Genomic DNA, 27781 nt, shown 5'->3' on the forward strand with positions numbered 1-27781 from the left:
ATCTAGTGCCTGAATATTGCTTGCTAAATACCATTCTCTATTCATAGGACTCAAACCTCCTTTAAAAATGGCCAGTTCCACAGCTGAGAAATAGCTAATTTCACAAAGTAGATGATACACTTGTAATATCTTGTGCCGAAAAAAGTAAAAAAATTATCCAAAAATGATAAGGACTTGTTAAAAGGATATAGACAAAATCTTGAAGAGGCTCAACCCAGATAAATCTCACATATTTTAGCATCATTTAATGATAATGATTAGCAATGAATAACTGACTGAATAAAATAGGCATATGAGTCTACATTTACACAAAGAAAGATGAAAATAGGGAGTAGAATGACAACTAAAGATTGTAACTTACCCTTTGGCAACCATACTCGGAACAACTGGTTCAGGCAAGCATCTTCAGTGCGTGCTGGAACTAATAGAAAAAAGTTTAAAAAATCTATGCATTTTAGCAATCTTAAGATATCACCCCCAAAATGCCAGTTAATTACTTATTAAAGGAAATATAAAATACAAAAGATTTTAAATGTTTACTTATCTATTTGAGAGGCAAAGGTACAGATAGAGAGGGAGAGAAAGATAGAGCAAAAGATGTATCTTCCAGCCATTTGTTCGTAGCCCATTTGAGGAGCACGGCCCCAAAATACTTGGACCATCTTCCACTGCTTTTCCAGGCCATCAGCAAGGGTCAGAGGTGGAGCAGCCAGGACATGAACCAGCGTTGGCAGCGCTGACATGGAATGCTGGTGTCACAGCAGGCAGTTTTATTTGCTGTGCCACAATGGCAGTCCCTCATTGTGTATTTCAAATAGGCAAATTTGGTATTAAATTTTTGGAAGTATGGTGCTCTGGACCCTCACTACTAAACATTAAATTATTTGTTAAAACACTAAAAATCCATTTGTTTTAGAAATTAAGCATTGAGGGTCAGCATGGTTGCCTACTGGGTAAAGTTCTCGCCTTGCATGTGCTGGGATCTCACATGGGAGCTGGTTCATATACCAGCTGCTCCACTTCCCTTTCAGCTCCCTTCTTATGGCCTGGGGAAGCAGTGGAGGATGGCACAAAGTCTTGGGACCCTGCACCCATGTGAGACCTAGAGGAAGCTCCTGGTTCCTGACTTCAAATTGGCTCACCTCTGGCTCTTGCAACCATTTAAGGCGTGAACCAGCAGATGGAAGATATTTCTCTGTCTCTCCTTCTCACTATAAATCTGTCTTTGAAATAACAAAATTAATGAATCATTTTTGTTCTTTTTTTTTAAAGATTTATTTTTATTACAAAGTCAGATATACAGAGAGGAAGAGAGACAGAGAGGAAGATCCTCCATCCGATGATTCACTCTCCAAGTGAGCGCAACTGCCGTGTGCCGATCCGATGGGCCTTGGGCCGTCCTCAACTGCTTTCCCATGCCACAAGCAGGGAGCTGGACGAGAAGTGGAACCGCCGGGACTAGAACCGGCGCCCACATGGAATCCCAGGACGTTCAAGGTGAGGACCCTAGCCGCTAGGCCTTGCCGCCGGGCCCAAAAAATTAATGAATCATTTTTGAATAAAGAAATTAAGCATTGAGCCTCTAATACTTACATAATTCCATTTGAAAATTGTGAAAAAAGATCCTAAAAAGAGCAGAGGTTTATTTCAAATCTCCTCTTTTCTTTTCTTCCTTCTTTACTTCCTTCCTTCCATGTTCTCTTCCCACCCTCCCTTGAAATGCAAATGAGCACTGAGTGTGCTTCATCTTTCCAGGCAGATTGAGTGCTCCTTGGAAGCGCTTCTTTGGTCCCCACAACACCTGTCTGCAGCATCAGCCTTTTACATAGGTGACTGGGTTGCTGAATGAGACAACAAAGTTTACCACTGATGCTGAAATAATGACAGTAAGTCTCTGGGGGCCAGTCATCTGATTTGTCACTGTAGTTGATTTGAGAGTCACGGTGAAGCAAGTCCTGGCAAAGAACCCACATTGATCTCATGACAGTAAAGTTCTCTACCTCTTCCATTGTCATAAAGCAATTTATATGGGGAGGGAGGAATGTAAAGGGCTGGCTGTGAACTTATTTAGCAGTGTTTTTCTCTTGGGCTGTTGGGATCTGCCTGTTCAAATGCTCTGAACTTGACATTTTAAAGGGTCCCACTGTGTTGTTCTTTAGGGTAGATTAATAATGCCCATCAGTAGTTTCTGTGTTGCCTTACTTGTTAAATTAGTTCCTTCTCTTCTTTAGATTCTGTAAGAGGAAACGAAGGAAGATTGAGGCTGGTTATAGAATTACCAGAGGCTGCTATACTCCATTGGAAATTGTGAGAGAATCACCGAGTCACCCCAGAGGAGGGTGGGGACAGCTGGCAGGCTGGGACGCATGCCCTCTGACTCCATCATTCCATCAGCTGCTCTCAGCTCTCAGCCGGCAGATAGATGCACAGTCAGGCAGCATTGGGCTTCACCAGCAAGGACAGTGTTTCTGGACAAAACTGAGCCTAGGGCCCGGAGCCATGGCCTAGTGGCTAAAGTCCTCGCCTTGAAAGCCCCGGGATCCCATATGGGCACCGGTTCTAGTCCCGGCAGCTCCACTTCCCATCCAGCTCTCTGCTTGTGGCCTGGGAAAGCAGTTGAGGACGGCCCAATGCATTGGGACCCTGCACCCGCGTGGAAGACCCGGAAGAGGTTCCAGGTTCCCGGCTTCGGATCGGCGCGCACCGGCCCGTTGCGGCTCACTTGGGGAGTGAATCATCGGATGGAAGATCTTCCTCTCTGTCTCTCCTCCTCTGTGTATATCTGGCTGTAATAAAATGAATAAATCTTTAAAAAAAAAAAACTGATCCTAACAAGTTGTGCATGAAGCTATTTGAAACTCATATATTCATATATATGATCAATAGTGTGAATAATGTTATACAAATACACATGAATATAATGTACATTATATACTGTACTATATGTTGCACATGAATATAATGTATATAACAAATGAATTTAAAGTCATTTATGTTACACATGAAGATATCTATATGAAATCCATTTAAGTTTTCCCAGTCCTTTAACAAGCTTTTCTCTGCATTTTGGCAATTCCCTGGTGACATCACCAAGAAAGCACTTTGGCAAATGGGCCTCGTCTCATAAATGTCACTTGGAGAGCAGAGGAAGCTTTTTGTGTTGGTTTGTGATAGTCACCTTTCCCCTCTCAGATCCTACCTTCTCTCTCACAAAAAAAGTTGTGTTCAAGTTCCTCTGCCATTAAAATGTATGACTGAGGCATAATCTACATAGAGCAAAAGCAGCATTACGACTTTTAATTATTCCAGTTATATTAAATACAATAGGAGAAGAGATACACTTGGACTGAAATTTCTCCTCTAAAACACCAATATCTTGTACTTGCAAAACTTCCCCTTTTCCCTCAGCAATTTGTACGTATTAGCTGGTAAATTTTTTTTTTTTTTTGGCAAATGCAATGTATATTCAATTCTTGCTTTACACAAGCAAGAAAGCAAAAACTATGAGATGAAATTTTGTTAGCATACCCTGGAGATTTAATTTTACATGTTTAATCAGGTGTTTTACATATATTCTGAATGAGGATACTCTTCAGAAATTCCTACATTGAATTTTTTCCTCTCTGTCACCTTTTTGTAGCTAGTTATGTTTAGTAACCACTTACCGTGCTTTTTAATTACAGACTGCCAATCAAAATCTTGGCACGGTAGGCTGTATTTTAATCTTTGGGAAGACACCAGTCTTTAATTACCATTGCATTGTTTCTAATTCCACTTCCAAAGTATATTCTCATCTGGAGTGACATTAAAACATTCTTACAGTTCACATTTTACACTTACCAGCTAAACTGCACAGGACGCAGTAGTAATCAGACTATATTGTTTCACTACCAGTAGTGAGAGATGAGGATCCTAATGGAAAGAATTAATCAGGGGCTTTTTTGATATTCATGGGAAGGGAGATAATCTCGCTGCAGAGTGACATGGTCCTTTTGAGAGAGCCCAGCTTCTGGCTGTGAAACTCATTCCCACGTGATTTCATTCTAACAAGCCAGAAAGCTGCTTTAATCTTTAAACATGAAGCATCCTGCTTGCAGTATCAAAGGTAGACAAGTTCTCCTATGGAGGTTCAAAAGCAGATAATAAGAAAAACCTAGTTGCTAATGTCAGGCGGATGTCAGGCCTAAAATCATTTTTCACTTGATTGAGCCATTTTGTCCTCAGCATCGCTTTGTTCTGTTTGGCCGAGTTTCCTTCAGCCCCTCTTCACGAGCAGCACACCAAATGCTTCCCCAGCGGCTTCTTGTCAGAAGTGAGAGCCCCTGCACGGTAGACACGTTATTTAACAGCCAGGCGCTACACAGCCTGGGGACAGCCAAGAGCACCTCTGGAAGGTGCTGCAGGCCCACTCAGTCTGGCTGCCCTGCAGCCACTGTCAGTTCCAAGTCTAACTTGGGAGACTGCCTGCTCCTGTCAGGAGGAGCCCAGGAATGCCAGGCTTTCCTCTTTGCCTCCAACGGACTATTAAGTCCATGAAGACTGTTATAATTCAGTTCTAAAAACCTGAGAAGCCATCTTGCAAAAAGGCTCCAACCATGGAGAACGTAACCCTCAAAGTGAAGTTTCATTAGGCAAAGATAAAGCAGGGGCCGGGGTTGTGATATGGTGTATAAAACCACTGCCAATGACACCAGCATTCCATATGGGTGCCAGCTCATATTCTGACTGCTCCACTTCTGACGCAGCTCTCTGTTAATGGCCTGGGGAAAATAGCAGAAGAAGGCCTTAGTGTTTGGACTCCTGCCACCCACGTGAGAGATCTGGAGTACGAAGCTCCTGGCTTCAGCCTTGCCCTGGCCATTGTGACCATCTGGGGAATGAACCAATGGGGGAAAGATAATTTTTGTGTTCTCTCTATGTCTTCCTTTCCTTCTGAAACTCTGATTTAAAAAAAATATATGTATATGGGGCCCGGCGGCGTGGCCTAGCGGCTAAAGTCCTCACCTTGAAAGCCCCGGGATCCCATATGGGCACCGGTTCTAATCCCGGCAGCTCCACTTCCCATCCAGCTCTCTGCTTGTGGCCTGGGAAAGCAGTCGAGGACGGCCCAAAGCTTTGGGACACTGCACCCGCGTGGGAGACCTGGAAGAGGTTCCTGGTTCCCGGCTTCGGATCGGCGCGCATTGGCCCGTTGCGGCTCACTTGGGGAGTGAAACATCGGATGGAAGATCTTCCTCTCTGTCTCTCCTCCTCTCTGTATATCCAGCTTTCCAATAATAATAAAAAATCTTTAAAAAAATATATGTATATGTATATATGCATATATATATGTTCAAGATAAAGGAAAATCCACTAAAGAGTCTGTATAATCTTTAGTTTGGAGTGCAATTCAAGTTTTGGGAAGTTGCAAAATTTTTACCAACAGCCTCAAACTCAATGAATTTCTTTTAGTCACTCTGTGGGTATTTGCTCAAGCCAGTCCTGCAGCACAGTTATATTTTCTAGACTTCCCAACTTGAGGCAGCTCCTGACAAAATCATAGATCTGCTTCCCTGGTCCCTTATACCACTTTACTTCGTGGTTTGTATCCATTTCCAATGTCTGTCACGCTAAAGTACTATGAGCTGGTGGCTTACAACAGTAGAAATGTATTTTCTTGTGTTTCTGGAAGCCAGAAGTTCAAATCGAGGTGTCGCCAGGACCAAGTTCACTCTGGATCTCAATGGGACAATCTGTTGCTGCGTCTCCAGCTCTGGAGACACGCATTCCTTGACATGCAGCTGCAGCACTCAGTCTTCTGTCTCCATGGCTATCTTGCCTTCTCCTCTTCCATCTGTGTCAATTCTTCTGCATCCATCTTACAAGAACACGCATGACTGCCGGTAGTATACTCACCTGGCTTAATCAGGCTATTCTGTCCATCTCAAGATTCTTGAGTTAATCCTGCCTACACAGTACTTCTGTGCTGTGTAGAACAACATTCGTAGGCTCCAAGGATTAGGTCATGGACATCTTTGAGAGGAGAAGCATGACATTCTTTAGCGTACTTTCTGTTATTAATTGCTAATGCACGACTTTTCTGTCTTTTGAAGGTAGAAATCGACTGAGAGAAGAGAGCTGAATCTCATGTGCATCCCAACTTGATCCCCATGAAGTGTCTCAGGCTCCTTGGAGTTTCCTGTTTTTAAACCACCAAATAAGACAAATTCCAATCAGGCTACATTATGGAAGTTTTTTTTTTAACTATCATAAAACTTCATTTTGGAGGATCCACAAAGATCTATATAGGTTTCTCCTGTGTTTGAGTCAAATGAACACACCATTTAAACCAAAACAGTCATGGGCAGTATCTAAAGGTCATAAGGACTCTGCACTACTTCATTTCATCATCTCTTGATCACCCATTCCCATGAGCAAACACTTAATAAAGTAGGGCTTCAACCACCTTCCAAGGGAATGAATCATAAGGTGGTGTTTGAAAGTTTAGATTTGATCCACACACCTTGAATGGTTTCTAGAATGCCCTTGGCTTAAACCCATTCTAGTCTAAGTTACCTGGGTTCCTAGCTGCTGCTAACCAAATCTACTGGCTATCTATGTTGTGTTGGACTTTGCTTTGGTTGAATACACACATTTAACTTATCAAAAACAGCAATACAGCAAAGCAACTGCAAAACGTGAAAACATCAGGCCTTAGCTTTAGCACTGGACTTAAAAGACAATGAAGACATAGTAAGAAAGGCAATATGTGAAAAACAAAAGCCAGAGTCCAAAAAATTTTGCTAGGAAACCATTGACCCTTGATAGCTTTCCTGCTCAACTTCAAAGCTTGCTTACTCCACCTGCAACCTTACCACATTAGAGCTACTTAGCAGTGAAGTCTGTACTGTATGAACTCTGGAAACAGTAATTTCACAAAATATCCAGTAATCATGACATCCTTGAGCTGCTTGCTAATTGATTGTGAAATGCCTTAAGAGCTTTATGACAAAAGGAAGATACAATTAGTTATTACTAGATCACACAATTTGCTAACTTTAAAGGGCAACAAAACCCCAATGGCCAGTGCTTCTACACAGTTCCTGTGAGAAAACAGACCTGTCGGGCCACTGTGCTCTGCTATCAACAATGTCACTTCCTCACTAGAATGAAATTTGCATATTTTGCCACAATATGAAGTTTTCTTATAAAAATAGTTGGGAGCAGAGGTTCTAGTGTATCACTTTAAAGGAGATGATTCATCTAAAATATAATTTGCCCATCATATCTAATGACAAGGACTCAGATGTAAATGCTTTTTAAATGTTTTTAAATATCACAGAGTTCAAAGCAGAAAGGGAATTCACGAGTTTGACATAGTTAGAAGCTCATCAAAGGAATAACATACATCTGTGTAGAAAAAAACATTCAGAGCTATAAGGTCACTTTAACTAGAATATTTAAATAGTACTTACAAAATGACCTTTCCTTAGTGAATTAATATCGACACTATTGTGCTTTCTGTTCTCATCTTCTCAGTGAGAAGTCTGTTATCTACCTTTGAGAATCACCCATTGGAAAAGGGATAGGCTGGTTTTTTTCCTAAATGCCTGCTCTAAGAATTGGGAAACTATAGAAAAAAACAGTGCACTCATGAAACAAAAGTGGTTATCCCATGCATGAGACTGAAAGTTTGTTCAAAAAGTATTTCTAATTATTTCATGTTTTGGGAAATTAGCTAGATTTTCTGACTACCAATGACAGTCACCCAATTTTAATAACCTAAGCTAGAAATGTGTTGGCTTAGATGCCCACTGGAAGAGTAAGGATGGAGCTAGTCTCCACAAGACCTATGTCTAGGGACTCAAATTCCTTGTCCAGCCTGTCTGTTCTTTTTGGTATTTTGGCCTTACATCTTTGATAACAGAATTTCTCCACATGGCAAGAGACATGGTATGGGCTGCTCTGGGCTTACAGCCTCCTAGTTAACTCATCCTAAATGAAAGAGAATGCCTCTTTCCTTTGTAGTTACAAAATTCCCAGGATAGGCACTGGATGGCTTAGCTTGAGTCTAATGGACCAAAAGCTGAAAACACAGGATACTAAAACTAACTTAACCTAAATAATGTACCTGCGGTCTGTTTATTTAAAAATAAATAAATAACTGGGAGTGTCTTAATCCAATTGTATTACTACAGTAAAATATCTGAACGGTGCAATTTATCAAAAGCAGAAATTTATTACTCATAGGTCTCGAACTTGCAAAGTACAAGATCAAAATGCCACTTTATTGATGCCTGGTGAAGGCTTGCTCTCTGCTTCATCGATGGCACTTCCTTTCAATGACTACATGTGGTGGAAGAAGCAGAGGCTACCTCAAGCAACAATGAGAGTGAGAGGGAGAGTGCATACGACAGAGAACCTGCCGCATGTGCTAACTCACTGTCCAAATGCTTGCAACAGCCAGGGCTCAGCCCCGGTTGAGTCTCAGAGCCCAGAATATAATCCAAGTCTCCCACGTGGATGACAGGAAGTCACTTATTTGAGCCTTTGTCTCCCCAGGTCTGCATTGGCAGGAAGCTGGAATCAGGAGTTAAAATCAGGAATCAAACCCTGGCACTCTGACATGGGTGAGGTTATCCTAACTGGCATAGGAACTACTAGACCGAATGCCCTCCCTATAAGACTACAAATTTCACTCATGAGGTCTAATGACCCCTGGAGGGCCCCACCTCTTAATGCCACCACACTGGGGATTAGGCTTCAGTGTGAGGTTTGAAGGGATGTAGACATTCACACTGTTGCAGGGGATACCATAGCTACAGCCACCAAGGAAGTTGCTTGTGAGTTCAGTGCCATGCCTCACTCCAGCAGTTGGTATCAATTGCATTGGTATCTGGCCATTTTCGACAGATATTCCCATTTTGCCATGTAACGGGCATTATAGGATTTAATTCATGCCTCTGATTGTAACTGGTTGTATAATCTTAAAATAAATCAACTACCCTGATCTTTAGTTTCCTCATATTAAAAAAAAAATGGGGATTATAAATGCCTGCTGCATGTAAAACAAAATACTTATGTGCTTTATGATGACTTGCTGATTAAAGGAACAGCAAGGGCACCAGGACTAAAGGGTGTGAAGAGAAACAGTATAAACACTCTATCCATGGTTGCCTCAAGAAGCCTGCTCTAAACTGCTTCTGATTCTCAACAGCAAGCCTGGAGGTCTTGAAAGCCTTCCTGTGATTTCCAACTCCTCGGGACCTGCTGTAACATTCGTCACACCCCCAGCTGGATGCAGCGTTGGTGGCACAGACCTTGGGCCAGCCTCTCCCTGCTTCCCCTGCAGGCCTACCTCTCAGCACTGTGTGAGCAGTGACTCTGCAGGCAGCATCACTGCCAGGAGCTCCGTATGCATTTTCTTCTTCTCCACAGCTCTCTTAGATTGTCCCCATTTTATAGTTAACCAAACAGAAGCTCAGAGGGGTTGCATAATTGGACCAACTCATGTAGGTAGCAACAATCAAAGTTGAGATCCAGATCCCTCTGACCCCTGAGCCCCCTGTCACAGTCCTTCCCTTCCATGTTCCCCTCTGTGGGGACCTATGCACTGCTCTTCACTATGGCTTGCCCCCACTGCTCTCTGTCCTCTTGGCTTTTAACAACTTTCAGCCCCCTCTGACCTGACACCACTGGTAGTGCACACAATATGCACCTGTTACCACCTGTGATAACACATGCATGTAAGATGCCAGTGTTGGGCCTAGAATTGTAGTGTAGCAAGTTAAGCCACTACCTGCAGTTCTGGCATCCCATTTGAGGTGCAGTTGGAGACTCAGCTGCTCCACTTTCAGTCCAGCTCCTTACTAGTGCTCCTGGGAAAGCAGTGCAGGATGGTCCAAGTACTTGGGTCCCTGTATCCACATGGGAGACTTGGAAGAAGCTCCTGGCTCATGGCTTTAGACTGGTTCAGCTCTGGCCATGAGCAGTTACAGAACCAGTAGATGGAAGATATTCCTCTGTCTCTCCTCTCCATAATTATGTCTTTCAAATAAGTAGAACAGAACTTTAAAAAAAAATGACAGTGTTACTTGCTCAGTGAAGCCACCTAACAGGTGTGATTTAATTTTTTTTGCATTCAGTTGTTGTTCCAGTATAGAAAATACTTTTTAAAAAAGATTTATTTTGGGTCAGGGGCGCTAGCGTAGCGGTTAAGGTCTTTGCCTTGAACACTCCCAGGATCCCATATCGGCGCCAGTTCTAATCCCAGCAGCCCCGCTTCCCATCCAGCTCCCAGCCTGTGGCCTGGGGAAGCAGTCAGGATGTCCAAAAGCTTTGGGACCCTGCACCCGCATGGGAGACTTGGAGGAGGCTCCTGGCTTCAGATTGGCTCAGCTCCAGCTCTTGCGGCCACTTGGGGAGTGAACCATCGGACAGAAGATCTTCCTCTCTGTTTCTCCTCTCTGTATATCTGCATTTCCAATAAAAATAAAATAAATCTTTTTTGTAAAGATTTATTTTATTTTTATCAGAAAGGCAAAGTTACAGAGGAAAAAAAGAGACAGAAAAAGAGATCTTTCTTCCGCTGGTTCACTCCCCAAATGGACACAGTGGCCAGTGCCTAGCTGATCCGAAGCCTGGAGCCAGGAGCTTCTTCTGGGTCTGCTAGGTGGGTGCAGGGGCCTAAAGATTTGAGACATCCTCTGCTGCTTTCTCAGTCCATTAGCAGGGAACTGGGTCAGAAATGGAGCAGCCAGGACACCAACCAGCACACACATGGGGTGCCAGCACTGAAGGCAGAAGCTTAGCTTACTATACCACAGGAAAAGATTTCTTTGGTGATAATGATCAAGTAGCTCCAGTTCTCCACTGATCTGAGGAATGTGGCTTTTCCACTCAGGGAGGAATAGAGTACATTATGTTATGAACTGGATTGTGTACCTGCCACCCTGCGGTTATGCGGAAGCCCTCACTCCCAGGGCTGCAGCACGTGTTTGTGTTTCCAGGGGCGGGAGGGTCTTTGAAGAAGTAATAAAGTCAACATGAGGTGATTAAGCTAGGTCTTAATCCTGGCAAATCATTCCATCTGCCCATAGCCACCACTGTCACCAGCAAGTTTCCAAAGGAAGAGGAACCCATTCCATAGTAACCAGTGAAGTGTTTTTTTAGGCATGGGAACTGTAAGGTAAGTAAAGGGAGTAATGCGAGTAGCATTCATTCCCTGTTCCTCTTCTCTTGCTCATCCATCTCCTCTGTCACATGCATGCTCACTGGCTAACACATCTGGAAGCAGCAAATTAAAAGCATTTGTTTGCACGTCATCACCCTCCTCTGTCATGACCAAGATCCCTGACCAAATCCTGCTGCTCAGCCTAGGTCACCCCAGAATCCTTCCCAACACATAGCTCTGGGTAGTCACTAGAAACACATCAAAAACATCACTTGAACTGTAGTCTATTTGCCCTGCGAAGCAGAAGCTGCTTTTTGCCTTCCCAATGCTTTTTTTTCTTCTTCTTCTTCTTCTTTTCTGAGAGTCCTATCTTTATTCACATAAAAGCAACAATTCTCAGTTTCTCCTCTCTCCGATACTGGTTAGTGAGGTAAGTGGGAGGTATTGATTGGAAGACTCCTGAGAAACAGTACAATGAGCCGGAGTGTGCTATGGAGCCTGCATTATTTTTATTAGAATTATTTGAGAGGCAGACAGACAGACAAAGGCAGAACTCCCATCTGCTGGCTCACCCCAAGATGCCTGCTATGACTGGTGTTGGACCAAACCAGAGCCACAAGACAGGAACTCAGTCCACACTCACATTGTAGGTGGCAGAAATCCAGCTACTTGTTCATGTCATCCTCTGGCAAATCCGATCACCAGAACAGAGTGTGGAATGGGCCGGGTTCGGTTGCGACAAAACCAGTACACATTATGGAACGCCAGGGCGTGGCTGCCTGTACTGGATATGAATGCAGCACCCATCCAGCACATGTGAGATCCAGGAAGGGAAGGGCAAAGCTGGCGGGGGGTTAAGGGGCTGGTCCCCTCGCTGGACAGCCACTCCCACTGGAGAGCGTGGGATGGGATAGAGACAGACACGACTAAGCAAGGCTACAACACCTGTGCGCTGCATGTGGACTAGATCAGGGCCACAGCTTCAGCTGGCAGAAGCTGGCACTGGGGACTAATTCTGTCGAGTCAAATCACAGGACCACCTAAAGAGTGCATAAACCGGGACAGAGAGACCTGGGAGGGAAAAAGTGGGTTCCCCCTTCTTGGGTCACTATTCCCGTGGGAGGGCATGAAAACTAGGACGGGGGCTGGGATGGCTAGATAGAGAGGTACTCAACAATATCTGTGAGGGCTGGATGGTTGAGTTGGTTAGATAAAACCAAGCTTTAATACCCATTGACAAGTACCAGAGCCAAATGGGATGGGGGACAGATTGGTCTTCTGCTACACATACTGGCAAACCAGGATAGGGGGCGGTCTGGTGGGGGTTATTGTGGGTCGCCCCAACTAGGCTGCAGCTCCCACTGGTTGATGTAAGGGCCGAACCAGACTGGACTGCAACACCCATTGGTTCCAGTGCAACTCGGGACTGAAAACAGAACCAACCCAGCAATTGCAACCACCAGCTGATCAGGGTGATGGACTGTGCCGGGCCCTGTGCTTGCTAGAACACACAAGAAACTAATCTGGGAATACCTCAAAGTATCTTTGGAGATCTCCCCACTTGAACTGCTGGACTCAGAATTCTAACCAAGAAAAGACAGAAGACAGAATAGGACAATCATTCAACCCAGCTACATGTTGGCAGCGAAATATGGGACAAATGGAGACTTCATGATGGACCATATCAATCAGTGGACCACCTCATCGAGCGAAACTGGCAGTGACTCATAACTGGAGAACTATTAACTCCACTTGAGCACATATCTCAGAGCATGCCCCACATCCGGGACTTGGGGTGGGCGGGAAACCGGGTGGGGCTTCTCCCTCAATATCCCCCTTTACCTCAGATACATGATGGAAACAATATGGACAAAATAGCATTGCCCACCTCCCTATCCCCCTGAACCTTTTTTTTTCTTTTTCTTGTTTTTCCTTCAACTATAGTTAACTATGTAAAGATTGTCAACAACAATACAATAAAATGGATAAAAAAAAAAAAAAAAAAAAAAAAAAAGAAATCCAGCTACTTGAGCCACCGCCTGCTGTCTCTTCTGGTCTACATCACCAGGAAGCCAGAATCAGAAGCCAAAGTCAAGACTTGAATGCAAGCACCCCATTATCAGATGTAGGCAACACAGTCCGCATTTAAACTGCTACATCAAGTGCCCATCCTTTGCCTTTCATTCTCCCTGCTTCGTGGAATAAAACTGTGCTATCTGGATCTTCAGCAACTGTTCTGGATTACAAGCAGAAAGTTAGGATGGAAGCAACCGTAAGGATGAAGGAAACGAAACATACAAGAAATGCACTTTCCTCATGATGGGGGAGCCTTCATAGCAGCCCCAGATGGCCTGCATCCAAACTCTTCAGTGTTTACATTCCTGTTTTTGGTTTTCTTTTTATGTACTGCCAGACCTAAAATTTATTTTCACAACCGCCTATGATAATTACAGTAGAATGGCTTATTCAACGCTGATTATTAAGCTAACAATACAAATGTCTAGCTACCTGCCTTGAAGTCGAGGTCACCGTAGCAAATGTAAGCCAATTCTGGCCATAGAAAAGAAAGCAATAGTCTGATTCTTTCAGCAAAAAAAAAAAAAAAAAAAGAGAGAGAGAGAGATTTTTTTTCTTCCTTCTTCTGGCTGCCTGTAATGTAGATTTGTGACTGGGTGGCTCAGCAGCCATCTCTTGATCATGCAACAAGCATGAGAACAGTAGATTCCAACACATAGGGGACAAGACAGTGGAAACCTGGGAAGAACTTAGGTCTCCTATGGCACTGAATATCCAAGCTCTGAACCACTGATCTGTGAACTTACTATTATGGAAAATAAATGAACATCACTGGATGGGTTTTTGGTTATTTGAGCTGAACATATTCCTGACACTATCTTACACTAGCCTTTCAGTGCTTAGCTGAGGCATCACCTCATCTGAGACCACCCATGCCTACATGTCATGCTAGCTTCCTAGAGCTGCTGAGACAAATAACCACAAATTGTGTGACTTGCCATACTTCACAAGGCCCAAAGTCCAAAATCAACACATCAGGAGCATGGATTACTTCCAAAGTCTTGAAGAAGAATCCATTCCTCATGCTGCTTTGCTGATGGCATTCTTGGTGTTCCTTGGCTACTGCAGTATCACTTCAGCCTCTGCTCCCATCATTGCATCTCTCTCTCTCTCTCTTCAAATAAAAATGATAGTCACTGGATTTGGGCCCACTCTAGGCCATAGTGATCTCATCAAAATGTATTTACATCTGCAAACACCCTACTTCCAAATAAAGTCACTTCGCATGTCCTGCGAAGGATAATTTTGGGGACCACAATTCAACTCACTGCAGTGATGGGCCCTTCTTAGGCTCACCAGGGAACCTGTGCACTTTTTATTATCCACACACCCAATTCAGTTTATTATACTGACACAAGCCTTAAGCTGGGACTTCAGCCCAGGTTCTGCTTTCTGTCATCCCACGAATTATTGCGATTCCCTAGCCCAATTTTTCAGCTTTTCACTAACTCAATTTCTTCACTAGTAACATGGGAATAAAAACAATTGCTTTCCATTAAACAAGTGGAAGTAGCACTGAAGCATAGCCTTTGAAAACATAAAGGTGTTTTAAGAAGTAAGTCATTTGGGATGGCTTTTCCTTGAATAAACAGTGTCATCTTTTCTTATCTCTGATTTTCAAATTTGGGGGGAATAAAAGGAAGCAGAAAGGTCCTGGCAGCTGGGATGGGTATACAAAGACAAGCAGGCCTTCCATCTGTTTTCTGCTGCCACAGGGTGTCCCAGAGGCAGCTTGGGAGAGCTGGTCAGGGGAAGGCAGGGGAATAGCTGCAGCATGGGCTGGACCTCAAAGATATGGCCTTGTGACATCATGGGTAATCTTCTTCCTCGGAACTATGCTTTGCACACACTCCTAGCCCTCTTTGCTTTGCTATCATAGTTTTCAGTGCTCTAAAAACACAGACTTTGAAAACATCAAAAAATGCATAGAGAACCTTAATAAAAGCATGCCACCCATACTGAGATTTAATGCTAATATTTCTCCATATTTACTGCAAATTCATCTCATGAAACAAAGTATACAAGATGAGATTGAAGATCCCTACCCGAAATTCCAATTCCCTTCTTTCTTCCCATTGTGTTGATCTCAGCATGTCACCTCTTCTGCTTGTTGGATGTCATTGAAAAAATCGGGTTTTTTCAATATGATTTGAACTTCTTGTTTAATAAATCCTTCTCAGGGAACTGGGGTGATGGCTCAGGTGGTTAATTCTCCCCCTTGCGAGTGCTGAAGTCCTATATGGATACCAGTTAGTGTCCCTACTGTTCGACTTCTGATCCATCTCCTTGTTTATGAACTGGGAAAGCATGGCCCAAAGCCTTGGGACCCTGCACCCATGTGGAAGACCAGGAAGGAGCTCCTGGCTTCAAATCTACTCAACTTAGGCCATTGCCACCATTTAGGCAGTGAACCAGGAGATGGAAGAGCTTTCTCTCTGTCTCTCTGTAAATCTGCCTTTCAATAAAAATTTATGAATCTTTTAAAAAAACTAGGTTAGTAGGCAATAATTTTTTTTAAAGATTTATTTATTTTATCACAAAGTCAGATATACAGAGGAGGAGAGACAGAGAGGAAGATCTTCCGTCCGATGACTCACTCCCCAAGTGAGCCGCAACGGCCGGTGCGCGCCGATCCGAAGCCAGGAACCAGGAACCTCTTCCGGGTCTCCCACGCGGGTGCAGTGTCCCAAAGCATTGGGCCGTCCTCGACTGCTTTCCCAGGCCACAAGCAGGAAGCTGGATGGGAAGTGGAGCTGCCGGGATTAGAACTGGCGCCCATATGGGATCCCGGGGCTTTCAAAGCGAGGACTTTAGCCGCTAGGCCACGCCGCCAGGCCCGCAATAAATTTTTTTTAAAGAAATCCTACTCTGAAGGTCCTCAAAATAGTCTCCTATTTTCCTCACATCTAGACTTGCAACTCACCTGGACTTTATTTTTGTATGTAGTGTGAAATCTAGTTCTAATCTCATACCTTTCAGCAGGGATGGTGGGATGTCAACAGTCATTCTTGGAGAAATCCTCTTCTATTTATTTGCAACCCATCCAGATGATAGAATTATTCTTTTATGTGGACAAAGCTAACCTTGAGTACTTCAATTTGTCCCTTTGACACTTAAATCACCTATAAAACTGTATTTAGCTTTATAACAAAGGTTAATATTTGGAAATCAACCGAGTATTTGTCCATCAAGGAAGATGTAGATAAAGAGAAGAGGCATAGGCTGGTGTGGTTGCATAGCATACTCATCCTCTGTCTTGAGGCACCAGCAACCCAAATAGGCACTGGTTTGTGTTCCAGCTGCTCCACTCCTGATCCAGCTTTCTGCTTGTGGCCTGGGAAAGTAGTGGAGGATGGCTTAAGTCCTTGGGACCCTGCACCTGCATAGGAGACCTAGAAGTAGCTCCCAGTTCCCAGCTTCGGCCCAGTCCAGCTCTGGCTGTAGTAGCCATTTGGGAGAGTAAACCGACAGGTGGAAGCTGTGCTATCTCTCTCTCTGTAATTCTGACTTTCAAGTAAAGAAAACAATGGACTCAGGCAAAATAAAAGAAAAAGCATTTGAGCTGCAGAAGTCCCAGGATTGGGCTAAGGAGATGCTGAAATAAGAACCAAGACGATCTTTAGAATTCACTTGATTCAACTTCCTCTAAAGAGATTCTGAGACTTGTGAAGGTTAAATGAGCTGCCCAAGTCACAAAACACATTTGGAAAAGAAGCTCTCGGCTTCCTCTTCAGATCAGCTCAGCTTTGACCATTGTAGCTATCTGAGAAGTCAACCAGCAAATAGAAGACCTTCTCTATCTCTTCTCTATCTGCAAAAATCTACCTTTCAAATAAAACTAAATGAATCCTTTTTTGAAAAGCATGTGACAAATATCCATAATGGAATGTTAGAAACAAGGTTGAAATCTTGTTGCTTGTGGTAACAAGGATGCAATTGGAGACATGATGTTAAGTGAAATAAGTCACACGACAAAGACAAATACTACATATTCTCCCCTATTCGTGGAAGCATAAGCCACTGAATTCACAGAAGCAATGATCAGAGTAGTGGTCACTCAAGGCCATGAGAAGTAGGGGGTAAAAAGTATAAAGGAAGGTGAAATAATGGGTACCAAATGTATTTAGATAGGAGGAGTAAGTTCTAGTGTCCTAGAGCATAGTAAAATGACTACAGTTGGCAACAATTTATTAGAATCTTATGAAGAATCAGAATAGAGGGGTTTATAGATTCCCACACAAAGAAACGATAAATATTTATAGAGACAGAAATGCTAATTACTCTGCTTCCATCTTTATGCATTATATTCATTCATCACATTATCACGGCTATCCTATAAATACATATTTTTAAGCAGGAAAATTAAACGTGGGGAAGAGCAGAATTAAACAGGACTATGAAGAAAATACATTTTCTTTAGCTCAATAGTAACGAGGCAAAATAAAATCTAAGGAAATTGAAGAAGGGGGAATAAATATAACTGCATTGAGCGCTGAACTTGTTTGCCAAATCAAAACCAAGCCGACTTAAAGTAGGAGATTTTCAAGGTAAATTCTATGAAATGTCTGACAATAGCAAAATGCATCTAATTTTATTTTCTAAAAATAAATTCTATTGCTTAGAATTTAGAAATCCACATTGAATAACCAAGTGTTCTAAATTCTCCAAAAGTTCTCTTCACTTTTCTTGGCAAAGAGCCTTCACAAGAAAGAAATATTTTAAATGCTTGAGTCAAGGCTGACCATTCAGAGTAATATATTTGATTGAAGATGTTTAACTCAAAACTTTTAGTACTTTTAGTCACTGAGTAGAAAGCAGGCTTGAAGAGAGTCTAAACACAACAACCTGTAGACTAGATGACATGTCTCAATTCAGTGAAGACCAGAGGGAGAGAACATAGGAGAGCCGGGTGCCAGGGAGAAGGGGAGGCAGCACAGAGAGACAAAAAGCCCTGCGACAGTCACCACCACGTTCCAGACTTGAGAGTCCTTCAGCACCCCTCCTGGCATAAGAGACCCAACATGTGGGGCTGAGGAAATGCCTGGGCAATCTACAAAACAGAGGAAAAGAATAAGTTATTGTTATTTCAAGAAGTAAGCTTTTGGGATACTTTGTTACCCAGCAACAAACAACAGAAACAATAATCAATGCAACAGCTTAAATATGATGGTATTACAGGTTATTACAGGTTCATGAGGCTAGATCCCCAGGCGCAAGGGATGAGTGGGGCTCGGGTCACCTGTCCTGGGTCCTAGGGTCCATGTGAGGAAGGTGCCAGGTTCACGAGCCCTGGGAGTCAGGGATGTAAAAGGGCTCGGGTCACCTGGCCCTGGTCCTTGCTGTGAGTGAAAAAGGCAGAAGAGCAGACACAAATCTTGATGCTTATGGAGAATATGCAGCCCATTTGGTACCATAGCAGAGGAAGGAGAACTAACCACATTGGACAACTACCTCAGCAAATGATGACAGCAAAATAGAGTAAATAGAGACTTGAGGTTGACTACGTCAGCCAATGGGCATTGGGAAAGTTACCTCACTCCTGAGTTGGTGAAATCAATAGCATTTCAGAACTATCCAAACCACATGGTCAGAACCTTCAAAACATGCACCACATCAGGGCCCTCGGTTAATGATGGGTGGTGGTTCCCTATCCTCGGGTACTGGTATCTTCCAGATGTGGCTACACCCCTTATTTCTCCCCTTACCCCAGAGATAAGAAGAAATAGAGAATTTTGAATCAAACAAACAGGAAAAATATGGTAGTCCTATTTCCATAAGAGTAGCAGGAAAGCCTATTTAATCCATGAATAGGATAAAATTGCAATAGGAAACAGCAGAAAATACTACATACTGACCCAGAATGCCCAGGAAATTTGAGAAGGTCTTTGGAGTTGGCATGTGAATGGAAACAAGCTTTCCTCATCAGGCTTGGGAGCACAGGGTCACAGCCTCCCAGAATTGCTATTCTTTTCCTCAAGGGTCATGCAGTTTAAGAAAGAAAAGAAAGGAAAAGAAAAGAAAAGAAAGGAAAGGAAAAGAAAGGAAAAGAAAAGAAAAGAAAGGAAGAGAAGAGAAAAGAAAAGAAAAGAAAAAAGAAGAGAAAAGAAAGGAAGAAGAGAAAGAGAATGAAAGAAAAAGAGAAAGAGAAAGAGAGAGAAAGGAGGGAGGGAGGAAGAAAGGAAGAAAAGAAAAAAAGGAAAAGAAAAGAAAAGGAGAAATTCTAACTCTTCAGTTCCAATCACTTCAAACTTGGGCAGGGCGACTTTCACAGCTTCAGTCAAGTTTGTCAGAAAGTAATTTTCTACCTAATTTCCTTTCACAGGATGCAGACCTTCTCAGAGGCCGGAGGAAAAATTTCGCTCTGACAAGGGTGAGAATGGAACTCGGATTTCTTCTGAGGTTTCCTTCCTTCTGGCTCCCTCCCATGTGTCAGGGACACCAGGGCTGGGCTCTATTGTCTCAGGGGCTGCCTGGGCACCACAACATGGAGCATCCCTCACTGGTTGGGCCAGGAGCTGTTTGGGATTCTTCCCCACCATCCCTGCTCCATTAGCCTCAGAGTCACAGTCAATTGCAAACAGACATCCCCGTTTCTTGGGGCTTGTTCCATAGCTAAGACGAACAGGAAATCCAGTAGGACTTTTATTTACTCAGGGGTCAAATGAAGGTGGAACAGAGTTAAAACCAATTCTGATTCTAACATCCTTAAATAATTTATGACAATACACACAGAGATAAAAATATCGCCAATAAGGGAAAGTAGGCAGGTAATGACTGCGGCTTCCTAAATGATGTGTAGGGTTTGTTTTTTGTTTGGTTGGTTGGTTGGTTGGTTTTTTTGTTTTGTTTTGGTTTTTTTTGTGTGTGTGTGTGTTTTGCTTATCTTCTTTCTCTCCCTTTTTAAGCACTGCTTGGCTGCATTGTATCTGCAGCTGAGAAGACTCTGTATTCACCAGTGGTCCTGCAGGATGACACCACCGCTCCCACCACCACCCCCAACCTCTTCCTTTGTGCCCTGAATCCAATTGCAGGGCTGTCATGAAACATTAGTGATTTTTAATTACAGACTCCAATTACAATGATAGAAATTATCATGCAGAGAATAATTTGGCGCATGCACCGGCTCACTCAGACCTTTCCGTGGCACATTTATTGGCGTTCGTGAACTCATTCGGTCCAACTGTGTGCTGTGGAGAAAAAGCCATGATGATGGTGGCTGAATCCCTCACAGCCGCTGCAGCCAACATGCACGAAATTGGGGCAGTTCGGATACAACAGAGAAAGGATGATGTTTCCCAAACTCATGCTGACCTGTTAGATCCAGTGCCTACCCTTGCCACAAAGAGCAAATAAGGGGAAAATTTACTGTGGTTGAAAAGGGGCACAGATGAGCCTCCTGAGCTGCATCTGATCAGCACCTGTTACAGGCTGGACTGGACACTGACCATGCGGATATTTCTGTTAATTCTCACAACAGCCCTATCTTCACACTGTACATGATGCTCTACCTCAAACTCTCTCCTCCCTCACCAGCCCTCGTGCCTTCCACTGCTTCCCTCGCACCTATCCTGTAGGACCCACTCAGTCCTCACCCACATGCTCTGACAATGTTCCCCTGAGCTATTTTCATTGCCAATGCTCTTCTCCCACAGTAGCCTGCCTTTAACATTACTGTGTATACAGCCTGTGTTACAGGGTGTGCGGCAATTTGTCATTTCGTTTTCTGTAAGCCTAGACAGATCACGAGGTTCCCACAAGGGGCATTTTTATCTTGTTCATCCGTGCATCTCTCAAGTTTAGTTCACAGCTAACTGTGTTTTCTGGGCTGGTTCAGGCTTCTGGGATGAACTGGGTGCCTTGCCCATGGCCACACAGTTAATAAAGGGTAGAACCTTCCTGACAGCTTCCCTGTGAAAATCTAAAGCATTATCGTGATAGCCAGTATCCAAGACTTTTTATTTAGGAGACATAGACTCTGGTACATTGATTCAGAAAAGAGAGAGAAAGGAAAACTCATTATCCAAGTTTAGATTGATGTTAGTGGTCACAGGAAATCTCAAGAACAGGTAGGCAGTAATATGTTGATAGCGAACACAGGATTGGTGCTGCTGCACTGTGTAGAATGAATTACTTAGGGGCTGGTGCAAAGCTAACTGGCTAATCCTCCACCTTGCAACACCAGCATCCCATATGGGCCCTGATTCATGTCCCAGCTGTTCTATTTCACATCCAGCTTCCTGCTTGTGGCCTGGGAAAGCAGTGGAGGATGGCCCAAGCCCTTGGAACCCTGTACCCATGTGGAAGACCTGGAAGAAGCTCCTGGCTCCTGGCTTTGGATCAGCTCAGCTCCAGCCATTGTGGCCATTTGGAGAGTGAATCAGTGAACGGAAGATCTTTCTCTCTGTCTCTCCTTCTCTCTGTAAATCTGACTTTCCAATAAAAAATAACTAAATCTTTTAAAAAATTAATATGTATAAATACCCAAGTAATTCTGTTCCCTTTCCAGTCGTGGGAGATGCCCCAGTGTGCTTTGTTTGGTTTTCATTCCCCCACCAAAAGGAACTTAGCCCAAACTCTGCATAATAATATAATAGTCTACCTCCATCCAAGGCATTAGGAATGTTTCATTAGCTCCTAATGGATATAAACTGGTATGTGTGTGTTTGTGTGTGGGTGTGGATGTGTCCAGATGATCTAACAGTTATAGATAGAATCACCCAGAAAGATGAGGTGGTCTATGCACCCTTCATCTCAGTTAAGACAACTTAAAGGGGCAGCTGGTGCCATGATCAAGTATTCTGTTAAATTCTACAGTGTGTTTGATAAAGTGTGCTGCTGGCAACTTTTGTGTTCCCTTACAGCCCTAAAGGTAGGGGAGATCAAAGGGCACAGATTCTAAAACCAGAGAAACCCCTGTGGGTAGAACAGGATTTCCCCAAAAGGTAGTTGTTGGTGTACCTTATAACTTTGAAGAATGGGTTCTCCAAGAGGCATGTGCTGCAGCCTGAGGAAGAAGATCAAAGCAAAGAACCACATGTGCTTCTGCAGATGACCCTAGGAAGGAGTCCAAATTTTTGTTCATGCTAGGTTATGTTGACGTTTGGGGTAGTCATTTGGAAGGTTATCTTTCATTTCCTTTAGTTAAGTAGCTCTTGGCAAAGTCAGACACATCCACTCATTCTTCTTGTAGGTAGAAAGGGTTGTATTACTAACCTTGTGTATAACCATCTGCTGACGTCCATCCAAAGAAGCAACATCCTCTGGGAAGCACTGTAAAGTGGTAGGCTAGGCAGTGATGTGAGAGAGAGAGTGGTATTTAAAAAAAAAAAAAAAGGTGGGCCTCAGCAGGAAGTGGTTAAGAAAGGTGGGTTGAGGGAATCCCAGAAGACTCAGGGGCCTGCTGGAGCAGAGCAGTCTTCAAGGGAGAGCTTGATTTGGGGGCTTTGTGATCAGTTGTAGATAGAGATAAAAAGGGAGTACATTCATAAGCCCTTTCAAAATAGGCTAGCGCATCATTATAAAGTGGCAATTTCCCCGAACCGTTTCTAAATGGTGACATTTCTTCCTAAAACAAAAAGAGCTAAACTTAACAATGCATTATTTTCCCTTCATTTTAGTAGTCTGCTGCCTGCAAGTCCTGATAGACTCCCCTGTTTAGGAGAGGACAGAGATCTAGAAAAGCACATTGCGCTGTAGGACTTGACACCTGTGTAATAACAAGCCTAACTCCTCTGTCAGGACACAGTCCCTACAGGTAAGCGCAAGAAGCATGATAGGAAACAGCCCAGAATAGGCCATGGAAAGTTTCCCACTGGCATACATTTGGCATGGGTCAGGGGCAGACCAGGCTGAATCAGTTCATGTCATACACTGGTAACTCCGAACACCAGAACAGAGTGTGGGTCGAGCCAGGTCTGGTCGCGAGAAAAACCATTGCACACTATGGAACGCTAGGGTGAGGTTGCCTGTACTGGATTTGACTGCAGCACCCAACCAGCACACATGAGATCCAGGAAGGGAGGGGCAGAACCGGCGGGGGGGGGATTAAGGGGCTGGTCCCCTCACCAGACAGCTACTCCCACTGGAGAGCTTGGGCTGGGATGGGGACAGACCAGACTAAGCAAGGCTGCAACACCTGTGCGTGCATGTGGACTAGATCAGAGAAAAGCCAGGCTAGGCCGATTATTCCTGCTGGTGCAAGCATAAATTAGAGTGGGTGAGGGATGTTTGGGCTTAGCCACAGCACCAACTGGCAGAAGCTGGCACTGGGGACTAATTCTGTCAAGTCAAATCACAGAACCACCCGAAGAGTGCATAAACCGGGACTGAGAGAGACCTGGGAGGGAAATAGTGGGTTCCCCCCTCTTGGGTCACTACTCCCGTGGGAGGGCATGAAAACTAGGATGGGGGCTGGGGTGGCTAGACAGAGAGGCACTCAACAACATCCGTGAGGGCTGGAGAGTTGAGTTGGTTAGATGGAACTAAAATTTAATACCCACTGACAAGTACAAGAGCCAAATAGGATGTGGGACAGACTGGACTAGTCTGCTATACATACTGGCAATCCAGGGTAGGGGGTGGGCCTGGTGGGGGTTATTGTGGGTCGCCCCGACTAGGCTGCAGCTCTCACTGGTTGATGTGGGGGCCGAGTGTGTGCTGGGCAGAGCCTGGCTGGACTGCAACACCCATTGATTCCAGTGGAAATCAGGACTGAAAACAGAACCAACCCAGCAATTGAAACCACCAGCTGATCGTGGTGATGGACTGTGCCGGGCCCTGTGCTTGCTAGAGCATACAAGAATCTGGTCTGGGAATACCTCAAAGTTTCTTTGGAGATCTCCCCAATCGAACTGCTGGACTCATAACCCTAGCCAAGAAAAGACAGAGGACAGAGCAAGTCAATCAACCACCTCACCTATATGTTGGCAGCGAAATACTGGGCAAATGAAGACTCTATGATGGACTGTGTGAATCAGTGGACGACCTCATCGAGTGAAACTGGCAGCGATTCATAACTGGAGAACTATTAAAACCATTTGAGCAAGGATCTCAGAGCATGCCCCACATCCGGGACTTGAGGTGGGTGGGAAACTGGGTGGGGCTTCTCCGTCAATATCCCCCTTTACCCCAGATACATGATGGAAACAATATGGACATAATACTATTACCCACTTCCTTATACCCCCTGAACCTTTTTTTTTTTTTACCGTAATTAACTATGTAAAGATTGTCAACAAAAATACAATAAAAAAATACATTGAAAAAAAATAACAAGGGCTCGGCAGTGTGGCCTGGTGGCTGGGGCCCTCGCCTTGATCCCATGTGGCCACTGGTTCTAGTCCCGGCAGCTCCACTTCCTCTCTGTCTCTCCTCCTCTCAGTATATCTGACTTTGTAATAAAAAAAAAATAAAAAAAAAATAACAAGCCTAAATGGACACTTAAAGTGGTCCACCTGCAGACCCACCTGAAGGCCTTCTGTGCACAGGAAAGCACCTGCATCTGACCATCAGGATACAGGCAGAGATGTAGTCCACCTTATACCATTCCCTCACTTCTTTCATTCCTCTTACTACTAGAGTAAAACTTTAATCACACTTATCTAAATATAATAGTCAATGAACCTCTTCTATTCTGTTTTCCATTCTCAGCATAAGGAGGCAGATCACAGGTAAATAAGCCAGTGACAGTTATGTATTTGAGAGACAGTTGGATGCAAAGCAGAAGTAACACTTAACAAGTACTTTCACATATGCTCATGCACCAACCCTCCAAGACAGGAAGGTGAGCGGCTACCTCTACATTGTAACTAAGGGCGTGGGTTCAGAGAAGATGACCTATATTTGCAGATCTATTTTTGTGAGTGAGAAAATGATAAGCAGCCTCATTTACATCTCTTATGACTCCACACTTGTTGACACCATGTTAGTATTTATGGAGTGCCTTTTCTGTGCTAGCCTTGACATTAAGAGATATGTTCCATTATTTCACCTGCTTTTCCACACTTTGCATTACAAACAAAATCCAGAGTTCCCCTCCAAATGTCTATACCCAGGGTGGGCAACATTTCAGAGTGCGCATGGCAGCAAAGATAGGAGAAAAAGAAACAATTCTGATTATTAGTGATGTGTGATTTTTTGAAGTCCATACTAAGGCTAGTACAGTGCTGACCAACAAAATTTTATGCAATGATATAGACATCTTTAAGATTTAGTTTATTTATTTGGAAGTTAGTAGTTACAGAGTGAGAGAAGGAAAGAAATGGCTGTGGCGACTGGGACTGGGCCAGGCTGAAGCCAGTAACATGGAGCTTCTTCCGGTTCTCCCACCTGAGTGCAGGAGCCTAAGTACTTGAGCCATCCTCTACTGCTTTCCCAGGCACATTAAAAGGGAGCTGGATTGGAAGTGGAACAGCCCGGGCTTGAACAACTACCCATATGAGATGCAGGCATTGTAGGTAGTGGCTTAACCCATTATAGCACAACACCAGACTCATCTAATACAATGCCAACCACTCACATTTGGATAATGGGCACTTAATATGTGGATGGCATGACTGAGGAACTAAATTTTTCAATTTAATTTTTATTATTTTAAATTTAAATAACCACATGTGGCATGTGGTTGCCAGATTGGATCCCATAGGATTCTAGATTATAAAATCAGACAAATTTGAACTCAAATATCTGCCCCGGTGACTTAACTTCTCTGAGTTCTAACATCCTAAAATGGACAAAAGAAACTTTCTTTGGGAGCAAGTGTTCAGTCCAGCAGTTCTAACACCTGTCTCCCACAGCAGAGTATGCTGTTCAAGCCCCAGTTCTGACTTCAGCTGACTATAGGAGGCAACAGTGATGGCTCCTATAGTTTGGCTCTCACCATTGAGATCTGGGTGAGAGACCTGGACTAAGTTCCTGGCTCCTGGTTCTGATTCTGAGATAGCCCCAGCCGCTGTGGGTACTAGGGAGTGAATTAGTAAATGGGACTTCTCTCTCTTTCTCACTTCATCCCTCCCTTCCTTCTCTGAAATAATTCTTCACAATTTTGAAAAGCTGCACTTCACAGAAATAATGGATATGAAGTGTCCAAGAGACAATTTGCTGAGTTAATACTCGTCACCATTGCATTCTCTTAGTTACTGTGTGTAATTTCTGCAGAATTGTGAACTCTTTGAGGGGAGAGACTATCAGTCGTTCCTAGCAATTAGCCCAGTATACATGTTAAGCACTTCAATAAATATTTTCAGAAGAATTAAATAGAGGATGGCAAGCTGGAAGGAAGCAATGCCAACAAAGAGAGGGTAGTGCCCTCTGACTCCCTCATTAACCAAAACGCACTTTTCCTCAATTGTACTTGTGGGTAACACCATCTGTCCATGTTGGGAGACACAATATGAAATATAATACAAATTTATGGCAATGTTATTATGAGGGTATATTTAAGGATGTTTCTCACACTAAGCAAAACAACTTGATAAGAATATTCAGAATAATTTTCATCTTAATATAGAGTAGTCTACATATACTGTCATGTTTTAATCTCACAACACTCTCTACCAAACAAAGATGAAGTTTTCCTGTATATAGTGACTACCCAGGGTGTCAAAAACATCTGTAACAGAATAATCTTACTTTTAAACAGTATGTAGTCACCTTTTCAGACATTATGCTAACTTAACAAGTATCAAGCCCCCAGATAAATGCACTGTGCCATATTAGATAATTAATCTAAAAATAAAAACACAAGAAATATACTACCTCATGCTATAAAAAATGTCTCAGTATTGTGTGTATTTATTATAATTTACTAAAAACCAGATCCATGACCTAAAATTTAGAGGCACTTCACTTACAGAAATGTCTGGAAGTTGAGCATATTATTTAAAAATTTGGCTAACATACTGTATAACATTAAGCTTACCCATAGTTCCAGACTTAGAGCATCCTATGGAAAGTTCAGAATCCAGTTGGAAGCACAGCTGTAGTTAAGACGGCTTTGTTGCAGGAAGCTGAACCCACTTAAGATAGCTGGACCACAAATGGAGGTTCCTGGATGGAGTTAATAGCATCACATTACATGAGATCTGTCACTCTCCCTGGAGATGGAGTATGATTAGTGCAGCCCATGTTTTGCCCACCCCATTCCCTGTGCTTCCTGATCCCATCTGCAGTGACTGTAGACCAGGTCCACGGCGATATGAACTTGGCCACACAGCTAAGCAAAAGGGAAGATGTGGTTTGAGACTGGCTTATCTGTCAATCGTATCTTTATATTTTAGGGGTCCGTTTTTTCTTTTTCTTTGCTTTATGTCTGATTGGGTTATTTAAAAAGATTTGTCTTTAAACTCAGAAATTATTTTTTACCCCTGCTCAATGCTGCTACTGAGAATCTCAACTGTATTTTTTAATATCATCTATTAATCTAGCACCACAATCTCTATCTTATGCCTTTTTGTAATTTATTTCTTTCCCAAATTTCTCAAATTGAGAATCGTCTTCTTAATATCACTGAATTATTTGTATTCTCTTGTATCTCATTAAGTTTCTTTAAAATCA

At 43.3% G+C, this 27781-nt stretch overlaps 1 long non-coding RNA gene across 1 annotated transcript; it reads right to left on the minus strand.

The window, feature by feature from the left end:
• Positions 1 to 359: 359 nt before the first annotated feature.
• Positions 360 to 27253, minus strand: LOC131480089 (uncharacterized). The gene is made up of 3 exons (XR_009245244.1): positions 27147 to 27253; positions 3841 to 3912; positions 360 to 421 (listed from the first exon to the last, which is right to left on the minus strand). It is a non-coding gene; the product is annotated as an uncharacterized LOC131480089 (long non-coding RNA).
• Between the last annotated feature and the right edge of the window lie 528 nt (positions 27254 to 27781).

Source organism: Ochotona princeps, chromosome 4 (assembly GCF_030435755.1).
Source record: "Ochotona princeps isolate mOchPri1 chromosome 4, mOchPri1.hap1, whole genome shotgun sequence".
Taxonomy (NCBI): Eukaryota; Metazoa; Chordata; class Mammalia; order Lagomorpha; family Ochotonidae; genus Ochotona; species Ochotona princeps.